The 16,004-nt window shown below is 37.8% G+C and overlaps 1 pseudogene; it reads right to left on the bottom strand.

Annotated features, from left to right (window-relative positions):
* Window positions 1–15,335: 15,335 nt before the first annotated feature.
* LOC121440508 lies at window positions 15,336–15,449 on the bottom strand (annotated as a pseudogene).
* Between the last annotated feature and the right edge of the window lie 555 nt (window positions 15,450–16,004).

Raw genomic sequence — 16,004 nt, 5'->3', positions numbered from 1 at the left:
AAGAAACTGGTAAAATACAAATATAATTTATAATTTAGTTATTAGTGTTATCACAATGTTTATTTTCTGGTTTTGGTAACCCTGCCATGGTCATATATAGGAGCGACATGAAGAATGCTAAATGAAGTAGTTGTCCTAACTGCATAATATTTTTGTGACTTCTTATAATTTTTAAATTATTTTAAGATGAAATAAATTACTAAGTGATCATGTCTAAACAAACAAAATATTATTTCAAAATAAAGTTTAAAAAGTCTTTTAAAAGTGGAAAAGATGGCTCAGAAGTTAAGAATAACACTGTATGCTCTTGTATAGGACTCAGATTAAAAATCCCAGCAACAACCTGACTACTCAGACCAGTCTGTATCTCCAGTTCCAGAGGTTCTGAGACCTTCTTCTGGCCTCCATAGGCACTAGGCATGGAAGTGGTGCACAGACATACATGCAGGCAAAATACTCAGACACATGTAATAATTAAGAAATACTTAACAACCCCCATGTGCCTCTTGTGTGAAACCAAGACAGAGAACCATCACTCATTCACCCATGTAGTCTGTCTCATCGACTCTTCAGACATTCTTTCCTCCTTCAGAATCATCCTTCCCCAAGGGGATTTCTTCTCAACTGGCTGCTGGTGGAAATAAAACAAAGCTAAAATGTTCTACTGCTAACACAGTAGACTATACATTTCTGAGTGAATGGCACATGGTCACCATCCTATCTGTTTTCATATTAATTTTGTTACTTCTTATAATTTTAAAATTATTTTAAGAGTTTCCACATCAGAGATTCATTCTTTTTTGCCACATATCATTACATAATCATTTTTTCCAATTAACACTTTAGTAAGAAGTAAGAGTCATTTGAAATGGTGTTATCATGGCCTTATCTGCAACACTGCAGAACACAGCATCTGTACAGGTAAGAACTGAATTTCTGTAGTATCTCCAGCATAACTACTTACCAACAGGGTAGCCCAGCTGTTGGTTTGAGGCTGAAGGCGTGGGTTGTAGGTAGAGTTATCAGCCTCCAGAGAGCAAGTAGCAAGAATGATCTCATGCAATGGGCTGGTCTTGGAGAACTGCCTCAAACAGAGATAGTCTCCATTAAATCTTATATAGCAAACTCTTGTTGCTGTAACAGCTTTCTAGAGCACACTTGTCCTCATCAGAGCCTGAGCCTTATTCAGTTGGCTACACCCTGTTCCTGGAGTGCTATGTTTATTAAATGAACCCTGCCCTTTATTTTGCTGGGATTAATCATTATGGGTTGGTGAACTGCCCTTTTCCCCCTCTACCCCAGCTTTTCATCTACAACTTAGAAGGGAGGGCTATATCATTGGGCCTGCTGAGAGTCGTCCTTCAAGAGAACTGATCTGAGAGAAAATTAAGAACAGCTGGGGGTAGACACAATGACATCATATGCCTCTGGCATAAAAGGCAGCTCAGAAACTCCAATCAAGGAAAGAAAAATAATGGGAATTAGAGAAAGGGTCTGAGACTTGTGAAGTATGCAAAGGCTGATTACTAGAGATTAGGTTGGGAGCACATGTGCTCGCTGAGATATTGGAACTCTTAGTTAGGGTCTATTAATCTATTATTTAGCACTTGGAGTCTATAGATTTAATAGGTAAAACTACACTGAAACAGGCTGGTGAAAGGTGTGAAAATGCCCTGAGGCAGCACATAGTTAGGGGTATGATTAACATAGCAATTGGTAAGAGCCTAAGCTTTATTGCAAAGTGAGTTACAGATAGGACCCTTTACATAGAGACTTTTTTATTCCCAGTTGTGCATGGGATTGCATGCACTATATTAAAGTATATTGCTTATTAAGGAGTTGTTTGCTCTGAAACAGATTCTTCAATCAGATATGGAAGCTTGTTTGGAGTGGTATATCCTCTAAAAACTTTGATAAATTTGTATTCATTGAAGGGATGTTAGAGTTGATGTAGTTCTACTTCAATTTTATGAATAAAGAAATTGAATCCCAAAGAGTAAGGTGATGGTTCCAACATCACATAGCTAGTATGTGAGTATTGCAGCTGGAGCATAGAGCTGCCAATTCCCAGGCCAACTCAGCCCCCTTCAGCACCTGCTTCACTTAGCTAAGACATATCCAAAGAGAATTTGAATTTCTATCCCTTTATTACCATTCCTGATTGCCAGTGGCTATTTCCAGGGAAAAAGCCTAGGATGGGTCTGTGATGAATCAAATGGCCTTTGGTGAGAATACACATATTAATCATGATTTGGAAATGTCACAGCCACAGTAAAAACAAAGACCAGTATGTAGTTACTTTAGCAGTTATCACATTCAATCCTTTCTCCTCTAAGTGCTATCCAGTGATGCTGCTCTTTTCTGCAGTTTTCGAGTATATTTCCAGGTTTAAGAGCAATAACTCACTATGTGTAGCTCTACTAATGGTTATGGTTCCAGGTGAGCGAGTAGCCATGGCAGCTACTGTCTTGTGCTAACCCCTTAACAGAAATGAAAATCTGTATCATTGATGGTCAAATAAGCCTCAAGAAGGGTGACTATAAATATCAAACAATAGAATGAGAGTAGACTCATTAAAATTAGTATGAAGGAGCTGGTAAGATATTATAACCAATGTGGTCTGATCAGTCTAAAAACTAGTGTGGTACCTATAAAACTTTCTGAGACAAAAGGTCCTGTTAAAGAACACCCTTTGAGTATTATGAGTTTCTGAATGAGATACCAGAAGCTCAACAGACTTGGCCACAAAAGACATAATTGATGGCCTAGTGGAAAATGACAATAAAAAGCAAAATAAAATAGGATTGAACAACTAAGGGGGTGTTGGTAACACCAGAGCAAGTACAGTTATAAAGAAGGTCATCCAGAAATGCCATCTATGAAAATGAGTTAAAATAAAGAAATCGGTGCTAGAAACTAAGTTAGCTCAGGAGAACCTGAGTTAGATGCCCCAATCCACATAAAAATGCTAAATGCAGTGGTATATTTGGAATTTAAGCACAAGAGAGGTGAAAATAGGAAAGTTCCTGGGGCTTACTGGTCAGTGTGTCCAGTTGAATCACTAAGCTTCATGTTCAGTGTGAGACCCTGCCTCAAAAAAAAAAACAAAAACAAAAACAAAAAAACAGCAGAAAAGGGCTACAGTTCTTAGCAGGAGAGAGAACGAGGAGTTGTCAGGAAAGCTCCAGGTTACTTTGAGACAGTTGTCCTAAATGTATTAGAGGAACTGTAAAAATCTGCCACAGAAGGAGCGATGATCCATAGTCAGAAAGGTTACCACAGCTTAAACAGGAGGCCCTTCTTGTTCAGGACTGTCAGAGCCACAGTTTGCAAAAGGTGCAGCTATTGATTAATGCAATGTAGTGTCAATTAGATGTCCATTCCTGAGGTCTTTTATCTCTTGTAGCTTTGTCTTTCTTTTTCTTTTCATTGCATCAGGTATATTGCCCTGCAAATTGTGGTAGTGGTACCAGGAATAAAATATTAAGGAATTTTTAACTTTTCCAAAAAAAAAAAAGGTGGAGTGCTATTGAGGAAGAAAATCAAAAATGGCTTCTGAATTCCATATGCATGTTCACACTCACACAAAAGAAATTGATGAAGAAAGTAAATGAAGGAATTGATATAGTTCAAGAATGAAGTAATAATGTGGAATAAATAACAGGTTTAAAATTTATCCCAGATGATACTAAAAAATGATTAAAGAGTTAAAATGTGTAGAAAGAAACCTAAAGAAACTGAAGGTGGAAGAAGTGTCAAGTTTGTAAATCAAGAAGAGGTACAGGTCTGTGGAAGGAAATTAAATAGTTGAATAAGCAAAGATTACAAATTCTCAAACTTAGTGAAATATGAATATCTTCATTTATCAGGATTCAGAATTTGTCAAACAGGACATAAAAAGAAAAAGCCTAGTGCTGCATATTTAATAGTTAAAAACTTCTGCTCTCAGAAGACTTTTCAACATGAAAAGGCAGACATGCTTACAAAGAAACTAAACCGTATGGGCATCTCCTACTGACAAACAGGAAACAGTACAAGATGATTTTTGAAGCGGTAAGGGGTATCTTGTAACTTAGTGTTTTGTACTAGCTAAATATTTAATTCGGAATATATATGAGTATGTAGACTTGCATAGAAAGCTATCACAAGCAATTTTTTTTTTACCTTTTCAAATCCACTAACATGGTAGTACCCCCAGGATAGGAACCTCATGTGGCTCATTTCTGCTCTAATTTATAGTTGTATCTTTCAGCTAAGCCTCAGAGGAACCCTTTTATCTGTTCTCATTTTGCACATAAGACCTGGTTCAGCCATTGCTACCTTATAGACATTTATTAAATGTCTCTGCCAGAAAAGAATGGGGAAAGGAAAAGGGAGGGATTAGAAGTTGGAAATGAAGAAGGTAGGGTTCTTCCCATTCAAAAGAACAGTAAATCTCTCTGATTTTTGTAACAGGGAATATCCCAGTGTGGGACAATCTTTGGCACTGAAGCAGGCCACCTAAGCCTGTGGGTGACTCAAATGATAATTGAGCATTGTTTATCTCACTATCAAAATATTAAAGGCAACCTCCTTATTTTGATTCACCTTAACCATGTACTTGGCTGATCCCACAACTCATCTGAGTTGTGCTATCAACCCACAAACTCCATTTGAGTCATTCACAATGGAATGTGTGTGTGCGTGTGTGCATGTGTGTGTGTGTGTGTGAAAGCAAATATACTCAAGTGGGTAATGTGAAGAAAAAGGAGCTGAAAGTGTTTTCTTTTTTAAAATCTAGAATTTGTCAACACATTTCCACAGAGCTGAAGAAAATACTTTTCCTCCACTTTTAGCAACATAATTCCATTTGCTCATATTTTACTACATAACAAGTACACACTGATGTAGAATAAATAATTGTAGTAGTCCATTTCCACTTCTGTAACAAAATACATGAAGATGGACAACTTATAAAGAACAGATTTTTATCTGCCAGTTTTGTGAGATGAAAGGCCCAAACATCCTGTCACCAACTTTGGTGAGTACTTTCTTGACTGCATTACTTCTTGACAGAGAACATTATGGTTGCAGTATGAAAAGGATAACTTACATGGTGATAAAAGAAGTCAGACATCTAGGGGTGGCCAACCTTGCTGTAACATTTGAAACAGCTAATTCAAGGTTATGCTAGGGCTATGTGTGTTAATTACTTTCAATGGCTCACCTCTTCCAAATAAGCTTGTCTCTTAAATATTCCATCACCTCTTCCAAATAACTGTGTTGAAGGCAAAACTTTCAACACACAAACCTACAATTATGCATTTATACTTTCCTATGGATAAGTAACACACTTTCTATCAGAAAATTATTTGTCTTGCATCCTGTCACATTACAGAAGATGTTTATCACCTGTAGGATTTCCCTGGTAGAATTTTTTGGGTCACTTATGTACACTATCATATCATTTGCAAATAGTGAAAGTTTGACTTCTTCCTTTCCAATTTGTATCCCCTTGATCTCCTTTTGTTGTCTTATTGCTTTAGCTAGAACTTCAAGAATTATGTCGAAAAGATATGGAGAGAGTGGACAGCCTTGTTTTGTTACTGATTTTAGTGGAATCGCTTTGAGTTTCTCTCCATTTAATTTGATGTTGGCTGTCAGCTTGCAGTATATAGATTTTATTATGTTTAGATACATTCCCTGTATCTCTGATCTCTCCAAGACCTTTATCGTGAGGGGGTGTTGGAGTACTACTCAGTGGTAAAAAAGAAAAAAACAACGACATCTTTTGTTGTTGTTGTTGTTGTTGTTGAAAATCCCAATAGAAAATGGTTGGGGCAGAGACCACTGTGGGACTGGGTGTAAGTCAGGGACCTCCAAGGGAGGAGGCCCAAACCAGAGACCTCTGTAGGAGGGGCCAAATCCAGGGACCTTTGCGGGATCAGGCCCAAGCTAGAGACATCTTCAGGAACAGGCTTGAGGCAGCAATCTCCATGGGAACAAGTACAAGGGAGTGACAGCCTGGGGAGCAGGCCCAAGTCACAAACCCCTGCAGGACTGATGCAAGCAGAGACCTCTGAGGGAGCAGGCCTGAACCAGAGACCTCTGTAGGACTGGGCTCAAGCAAGGGACCTCTGCGAGACAGGCCCAAGCCAGGGACATCTGTGGGAACAGGCCTAAACTAGCGACCTCTGCTGTAGCAGGCCTAAGTCAGCAACCTCACTAGGAGCAGGCCAGAGGCAACCACCTTCACAGTAACAGGCTTGAGCCGGTGAACTCCACTGGAGCAGGCCTCAGGCAACAATCTCCACAGGAGTAGGTACAAGGGAGCCACCATTGAAGAAGCAGGCCTGAGCCAGAGAACTCTGTGGAACCAGAAGCAAATCAGTAACCTCCCAGGGACCAGGTCAGAGGCAGTGACCTCCCCCACAGCAGGACAAAAACAGCAACCACAGCAGGAGCAGCCCCAAGCAAACAACTTCCATGGGAGTAGGCCCAAATAAACCTTGGCATTGCAGAACAACCCCAGGACCGCTGAACAACCTCTTGTAACACTGAGTGATCTCCAGGGTGACTGGAACCATGGCCCTGACTGCATTATGAAGAACAACTATCTGAGCTTTGGATCCACTGACAAGTGGAAGATTGATCACCAGAGACACAGCCCCAACTACACCAATCAGAGGAAAAGATAGGTAGACAAGAACACACTCAACAATAGAAAGAGTAACACAACACCAACAAAAACTAGTGGACCTACAACAGCAAGACTTGAACACCAAAATACAGATGAAGCAGAAGAAAATGAACTGAAAATAACTTTAGGAGAATGTTTGAGTCCCGTATAAAGGATATTAAAAATTCCATCAAAGCAATAGAGAAGACAAACAAAAAAATTGGAAGAAATCAACAAGTCCCTTAAAGAAAACCAAGAAAAACAGTCAAACAGATAAAATATTCAAGACTTGAATATTTTGGTAAATAGAGACAATAAAGAAAACACAAACTGAGGGAATTATAGAAACAGAAATTATGAGAAAACAATCAGGAACCACAAATGCAAGCATAAACAGCAGAATACAAGAGATGGAAGAGAGGATATCGAACACTGAAGATACAATAGAGAAAATAAACTCATGGTCAAAGGAAAACATTAAATCTAAAAAAAGCTTAACACAAAATATCCAGGAAATATGGGATACCATGAAAAGACCAAACCTAAGAATAATAGGGATAGAAGAAGTCCAAATAAAAGGCACAGAAAATATATTCAACAAAATCATAGAAGAAAACTTTCCCAACCTAAAGAAAGATATCTATATCAAGATACTAGAAGATTACAGAACACCAAATAGAATGGATCAAAAAAAAGTCCCCTCATCATATAGCAATCAACACACTAAACATACAGAATAAAGAAAGAATATTAAGAGCTACAAAGGAAAACAGCTAAGTAACATATAAAAGGCAGACCTATCAGAATTACACCTGACATCTCAATGGAAATAATGAAAGCCAAACAGTCCTGGTCAAGCATTATGCAGACATCAAGAGACCATGGAAGCCAGGCAAGACTACTATACCCAGAAAACCTTTCAATCATCATAGATGGAGAAAACAAGATATTCCATGACAGAACCAGATTTAACCAATACCTAGCCACAAACCCAGCCCTACACAAAGTACTAGAAGGGAAACTCCAACCCAAGGAAGTTGGCTACATGCCCCAAACAAAGACGATAATAGATGACCTCCCAGCAGCAAATTCCAAAGGGAAAAACTTACACAATAACATCATCAACAACAAAAACCAAAATGACAGGAACTAACAATCACTGGTCATTAATATCCCTTAATATAAATGGACTCAACTCACCTATAAAAAGACACAGGCTAATAGATTGAATATGAAAACAGAATCTGTCTTTCTGCTGCATACAAGATACACACCTCAACCTCAAAGACATTGCCTCAGAGTAAAGTGTTGGGATGAAATTTTCCAATCTAATGGACCTAAGAAACAAGCGGGTGTAGCTATCCTAGTACTTAACAAAACAGACTTCAAACTAGAGTTAATCAAAAGAGACAAAGAAGGACATTTCATTTTAGTCACAGGAAAAATCTATCAAGAGGAAATCTCAATATTGTACACCTATGCCCCCAATACAAGCACACCCTCATGTGTGAAAGAAATATTACTAAAGCTTAAATCATACATTAAATAGTGGGAGACTTCAACACTCCACTCTCACTAGTGGACAGGTCTGTCACACAATAAAATTAACAGAGAAATAAGATAATAACAGATATTATGACTCAAATGGACTTAACAGACACCTATAGAACATTCCATTCAAACATAAAATATGTCTTCTTCTCAGCACCTCATGGAATCTTCTAAAAAAATTGATCATATAGTAGGTAACAAAGCAAACCTCAACAGATACAAAAAATTGAAATAATCCCATGTATTTTATTGAATCGCCATGGTTTAAAATTAGAATTCAACAGCAACATTAATTCCAGAATCCCACAAACATATGGAAATTAAACAATGCTTATCTGATTCATCAATGGTTAAAGAAAGAAATAAAGAAATTAAAGACTTCCTAAAATTCATTGAAAATGACCACGCAAAATACCCAAATTTATGGGACACAATGAAAGCAATGTTTAGAGGGAAAGTCATAGCACTAAATGCCTACATAAAGAAGCTGGAAGAATCACTCACTAGTGAGTTAACAGAACACTGGAAAACTCTAGAATAAAAAGAAGCAAACTCACCCAGGAGGACTAGATGGCAGGAAATAATCAAATTGAGAGTTGAAATCAACAAAATAGAAACAAAGAAAACAATACAAAGAATCAATGAGACAAAGAGTTGGTTCTTTGAGAAAATCAACAACATAGACAGACCTTTATCCAAACTAACCAAAAGGCAGAGAGAGAATATCCAAATTAATGAAATCAGAAATGAAAAGGAAAACATAGCAATACACAAAGAGGAAATTCAGAAAAGCATTAGGTTATATTTTGAAAACCTGTACTCCACAAAATTGGAAAACTTAAAAGAAATGGACAATTTTCTAGATAAATACCACTTACCAAAATTAAATCAATACCAGATAAGTAAATTAAATAGACCTATAACTACTAACGAAATACAGACATCAAAGTCTCCCAACCCAAAAAAAAAAAAACAAAACAAAACAAAAAACCCAGGACCAGATAATTTCAGCACAGAATTTTACAAGATTTTCAAAGAAGAACTAATGCCAATACTCCTCAAATTGTTCCACATAACAGAAACAGAAGAAACATTGCCAAACTCTTTTTATGAGGCTATGATTACCCTAATACCCAAAACACAAAAAGACATCACTAAGAAAGAGAATTATAGACCAATCTCACTCATGAACATTGAAGCAAAAGTACTCAATACTGGGAGGAGGGGAGGAGGTGGAAATTTTGAATGTTATTATTTATAAAGCAAAAAAAAAATACTGGCGAACTGAATCAAAAACACATCAGAACCATCATCCACCATGATCAAGTTGGCTTCATCCCAGAGATGCAGGGATGGTTCAACATACCAAAATCTGTCACCGTAATCCACCATATAAACAAGCTGAAAAATAAAATCCACATTATCATCTCATTAGATGCTGAAAAAACTTTTGACAAAATACAACATCCCTTCATAATAAAGCTCTTTGAGAGAGCAGGGATAAAGGGAACATACCTAAACATAATAAAGGCAATATACAGTAAGCCAACAGCACACATCAAACTAAATGGAGAGAAACTCAAAGTGATCCCACTGAAAGCAGGAAAAAGACGAGGTTGTCTACTCTCTCCATATCTATTCAATACAGTCCTTGAAGTTCTAGCTAGAGCAATAAGACAACAAAAGGAGATCAAGGGATACGAATTGGAAAAAAAAGAAGTCAAACTATCACTATTTGATGATGATCTGATAGTTTACATAAGCAACACCAAAAATTCTACCAAGCAACTTCTACAACTCATAAAAACTTGCAGTAATATATCAGAATACAAGACTAACTAAAAAAATCAGTAAGCCTCCTATATAATGATGATAAATGGGCTGAAAAAGAAATCAGAGAAACATTACCCTTCACAATAGCCACAAATACCATAAAGTATCTCACAGCAACTCTAACCAAACAAGTGGAAGACTTGTATGACAAGAACTTTAAATCTTTGAAGAAAGAAATTGAAGAAGACATTTGGAAATGGAAAGAGCTCCCATGCTCTTGGGTAGGCAGAATTAACATGGTAAAAATGGCAATCTTACCAAAACCAATCTACAGATTAAATGCAATTCCCAGCAAAATTTTTCACAGACCTCCAAAGAACAATACTCAACTTCATATGGAAAAGTAAAAAACCCAGGATAGCCTAAAGAATTCTGTAAGATAAAGGAACTTCTGGAGGCATCACATTCCCTGACTTCAAGCTCTTCTACAGAGCTACAGTACAAAAACAGGCTGGTGTTGGCATAAAAACAGACAGGAGAACCAATGGAACAGAACTGAAGACCCAGATATCAATCCACACACCTATGAACACCTAATTTTTGACAAAGAAGCAAAAAATATAAAATAAAAAAGAAAGTATATTTAACAAATGCTGCTGGCATAACTGGATATCAACATTTAGAAGAATGAAAATAGACCCATAATCTATCACCATGCACAAAACTCAAGTTCAAATGAATTAAAGACCTCCCTATAAATCTGGCCACACTGAACCTCCTAGAAGAGAAAGTGGGAAGTAGTCTTCAAAACATGGGCACAGGAGACCACTTCCTAAATATAACCCCAGAAGCACAGACACTAAGAGAAACAATTAATAAATGAGACCTCTTGAAACTGAAAAGCTTTTTTAAAGCAAATGACATGGTCAACAAGACAAAGCGACAGCCTACAAAATGGGAAAAGTTTTTCACAAATCCCACATCAGAATGACGACTGATCTCCTCCAAAATATACAAAGAAACCAAGCAATTGGTCATCCAAAGAACAAATAATCCAATTTAAAAAATGGGGTACAGAATTAAACAGAGAACTCTCAACAGAGGAATCTAAAATAGCCAAAAGATTATTAAGAAAATGCTCCACACCCTTCACCATCATAGAAATGTAAATCTAAACAACTCTGAGATTCCATCTTACACCTGTAAGAATGGCCAAGACCAAAAACACTGGTGACAACTTATGCTGGAAAGGATGTGAGGTAAAGCGAACACTCCTCCATTGCTGGTGGGAGTGCAAACTGGTACAGCCCCTTTGGATATCAGTATGGCAATTCCTCAAAAAATTAAAAAACAACCTTCTTCAAGACCCAGCAATACCACTTTTGGGTATATACCCAACAGATGCTCAATCATACCACAAGGACATGTGCTCAACTATGTTCATAGCAGCTTTGTTTGTCATAGCCAGAACCTGGAAACAACCTAAATGCCCCTCGACCAAAGAATGGATAAAGAAAATGTGGTACATTTACACAATGGAGTACTATACTACACAGCAGAGAAAATAATGACATCTTGAAATTTGAGGGCAAATGAATGGATCTAGAAAACATAATGTCGAGTGAGGTAACCCAGACCCCAAAAGACAAATATCATATGCACTCACTCATAAGTGGCTTTTAGACATAAAGCAAAGAAAATCCAGCCTACAGTTCACTATTCCAGAGAACCTAGACAACAAAGAAGAACCTAAGAAAGACATACATGGATCTAATCCACATGGGAAGTAGAAAAGACAAGATCTCCTGAGTAAATTGGGAGCATGGGTACAATGAGAGAAGATAGAAGGGGAGGGGAGAGAAAGAATGGGGAGCAAAGAAAAATATATAGCTCAATAAAAACAACAAAAAAGAAATTTGCTCTGAGGAGGCCAGATGGTGGTAACCCACACCTTTAATCCCAGCTATTGAGAGACAGAGACTATCAGATATCTGAGTTCAGGGCCAGCCTGGTCTACAGAGTGAGTTTCAGGACTGCTGGCTACATAGGAAAAAAATGCTGTATCAAAAAATAAGCATCAAAATTATGGCAAAGTAAAAGAAAAACACAAAAAGAGAAGGGAAGGGAAAGGAAGGGAAAGAAAAGAAAAGAAAAGAAAAGAAAAGAAAAGAAAAGAAAAATTTCCTCTGAGGATCTGGAGAGCTGGGTTAGCAGTTAAGGACAGATGTTGTTTCTCCAGACGTTCTGCTCCTAGCACTCCCATGGCAGCTCATAACTGTCCAATACCAGAGACTCCAACACCCTCTGGACTCTAAGGACAGCAGGTACACATGGTGCATATATGTACCATTTTTTTTTGTAGGCAAAACCCTCCAAGCACATAAAATAAAAGTATGTAATGTATTTTTTTTTAAAAAAAACTTTCTCTGAGTATTTGGCACATGACTAACAATCAATTATTGAAAGAGAACAATCTGTAGAAGATGCTGTTTCCTGACAACTTCATTACTGCCAATTAGCTAGAGGTCTGGGGATCATATCAAGGGCTCTTTCATATGGATGCTCTTTCAGAAAAATGTTTTGTGTTCATTGAATTACATTTTGTTCAGATACTAATTCCTCAGTAAAATGTGCACTAATAAATTAATTGAGAAATATTTGGAAAGAATATAGAGAGGCAAAAGTTCACAGAAAAAAAACACAACCACTATAGAACCCACAAATTACTAAGAAGGATTTTTTTCCAGAAGTATTTTTCAAGTATAAGTCAATTTATTTATTAAAAAGAGGTTTTGTGAACAGAGCAAAAAATCTAAGAGTTTTATTATTGGTGCTTTCAATTTTAGTCACTTGTTGAAAGAAATGTCTGTCCGATTACTCCACTATGGAGCTATGCCTTCACCCTTGTAATTAGTAAGAATCTTGTGGGTGGACACTTGTACTTTGCCCACAGATTTTTGCATGTGCCCTTCTGTTGTTCACACTCTACTTCTAATTTCAACCTAATGGCTCAAGGTTTATTCTAGACTTCCTCCAACTAAATGTTTTTATTTATTCATTAGTGTATTCATTAGTGCGTGCATGTGTGTGTGTGTGTGTGTGTGTGTGTGTGTGTGTTCCCATTTGGAGGTCAGAAGACAACTTTGGGGAGTCTGTTTTCTCCTTTTATAATGTGAGTACTGGGAATTGAAGTCAGGTGTGGGCACACTTCGTGTCAAGTGTGTTTACCCATTGAGAGAGCCATATTGCTGGTCCTCTTTCTTTGTTTTAATATCTTTGCCCAAACAGCGATCTCAAGCCTAATATACATTCATCTCACCTCCACTTTTCTTTCCGTTGTCTATGCTTATTCCCTACGGAATATAAGAACATTCATTTCTGCTTTATAGTTTATGTTTTTATATTTGTACATATGAGAAGGTGCATGCCTCTTTCCTTCTTTCTTTTTCTTTTTTACTTTTTCCATTCCATGTGTGTGGTGTGTATGTTGGTGTGGTTTGAATACATGTGTGAGTGTATGTTCACAAGTATGTGGAATCCCAAAGCTGATGTTTGGAATCATCACCAACTGCTCTTTCATCTTATTGAGGCAGAGTCTCTAAATCAATCCATTGATATGACTGTTCTTACTTGTCAGATTACCCTGTCTCTGCCTCCCAACATTGGAATTACTGGTGAGCCACTGAGACCACTGGGAATTAACATAGATTTTGGAAATCTTAACTCTGATTCTCATGCTTGCCATTGCCTCTGCATCCACCTCCACCTTTTGGGTCCCTTTTTATCCTACAGAAATGATGGTGCACCATAAAATTCTTTCAGGGCTGAAGAGATGGCTTAGAAGGAAAAAGCATTTGCTGCCAAGCGTAAAAAGCAAAGTTCACTCCCCAGAGCCCACATGGTAAGAGAGAAACGGCTCCTGAAAATTGTCCTCTGACTTGTGCATACACTGTGCAAGAGTATGATCAAACCCATGATAAATGAAAGTTTTTAGACTTAATACCATTCAGTTTGCTTTATTCATTTATATAACTCTCACTTCATAGTGATCTTTTAATTTTTAAAGCAGCTGTTAGAACCCCATTGAGCATATATATCAGATTATTTGATCTTTAATTTACGGGCATTTCAGTTGTTTCCAATATTTTGAAATAGCAAACAGTGTAGTAATTAAAACAAAGTGCATATCATTTTCCATATTTATTTGAGTGCGATACTCAGGGTCTCTTAAACCTGATTCTTCCTCTATCATTGCCTGTCATGCATTTAGTACCCAGAAACTAGGAATTTCCCCCAAGAGATGGACTGTATGTATAAGGACTGAAAAGCCAGTGTTATAGGGAAGGGGCAGTCTGTGTCATTTTAGAGAAATTGATGATGGAGGCTTAGCCTCATGTGGTTTCTGTTAAATTCAAACTTCCTGTTCAGGCACAGTGGTTAGTAGGCCAAAAGTAAATGATACCTTGGAGACTCTGGAAGACTGAGGAAATTTCACTTTCTATATACTTGGCTTTCTTTCTTCTAGTTTGCCCAATTGCTATTGTTGGTTGGCTTTATTTTATATTTACAACAGTATCTTTGATATATTGTGGCCAGAAGATCCTGAAAATGTACTTCCTAGATAGTAAATATCCCTCCGTTATGAGAGAAGATCCAATTGCATATTTATTGCTTTTGGGAAACCTCAAGGCATAATAACTACAAAGACATATATTAATCACTTCAGTATCAAAATGTCTATCCCCACAACACCATGTTTATTAACTGTTTTTAATAAAACATGACATTTTCAGGCATTTTTTCTGTTGCTTTGACATCTTAGGGCCTTGTGGATGCAGGACAAAGCTGTTCCTCCCGAAGCTAGCTGATTCTTACAGATAAAAACTTGCTTGATAGGCAAACCAACTAATAATCATTATCCCATAGCTCTATCTCCACTTCACTTTTATCATGTTTCTGCATTCTAGAACACTGTCAGCTTGCTCAGATAATAGCAACTGATGACTACGCCCTGTAGCCCAAAGATCACCGACAGTATTTACCCATCTAATTCTAAGCCTAATTAGCTGGCCTTCCATGTCTACCATTTCTTCCCATGAAAAATTCAGTAAAGGCTATTATCCAGGCTTTCCTCTGTTCCTTTTACTTCCTAACTGACTTCAGTGAATCTTCATGTAGCCTTTGTATGACATGGCCTGGTGTGTGCCTAGTTCTCATGGAAGCTGTAAATAGCCTCTTGATCTGTTGCCCTAATTATACCTGAATAACAACAATAAAAATTCTGTGAACCAAGTGCAGAGTATGGAGAATTATGATGGATGAATTGTTTAGCTTTTTCACTAATTTGTTTTTTTTAAAAAAAAAACTACTTGAGAATTTGCTTGTCATCCTTGCGCAGGGGCCATGCTAATCTTCTCTGTATCGTTCCAATTTTAGTATATGTGCTGCATGTCCCAATGAGGAGCAGAAGGAAGGAGAACATGAGCAAGGAAGTCAGGACCACGAGGGGTGCACCCACCCACGGAGACAGTGGGGCTGATCTATTGGGAGCTCACCAAGGCCAGCTGGACTGGGACTGATAAGCATGGGATAAAACCGGACTCTCTGAACATGGCGGACAATGAAGGCTGATGAGAAGCCAAGGACAATGGCACGGGGTTTTGATCCTACTTCATGTTCTGGCTTTGTGGGAGCCTAGCCAGTTTGGATGTTCACCTTCCTAAACGAGGATGGAGGGGGGAGGACTTTGGACTTTCCACAGGGCAGGGAACCCTGACTGCTCTTCAGACTGGAGAGGGAGGGGGAGAAAAGTGGGGGTAGGGGGAGAGGAGTGGGAGGAGGGGGAGGGAAATGGGAGGCTGGGAGGAGGCGGAAATTTTTTTTCAATAAAAAAAATAAAAAAGAGAGACAAAGAAAAGCTAACTGCACAGGGTTCTGCTGCATGAGAAAACTGTGTTGTAATGTTCTGCAGAATGGTAGAGTAACTATGGTTAATAGCAATGAATTTTATATTTTAAAGTAG

Source organism: Microtus oregoni, unplaced genomic scaffold (genome assembly GCF_018167655.1).
Source record: "Microtus oregoni isolate MIOR12 unplaced genomic scaffold, Mior012 000067F_ref0000223, whole genome shotgun sequence".
NCBI classification, from domain to species: Eukaryota; Metazoa; Chordata; class Mammalia; order Rodentia; family Cricetidae; genus Microtus; species Microtus oregoni.
This window is presented reverse-complemented; position numbering and strand designations above follow the sequence as displayed.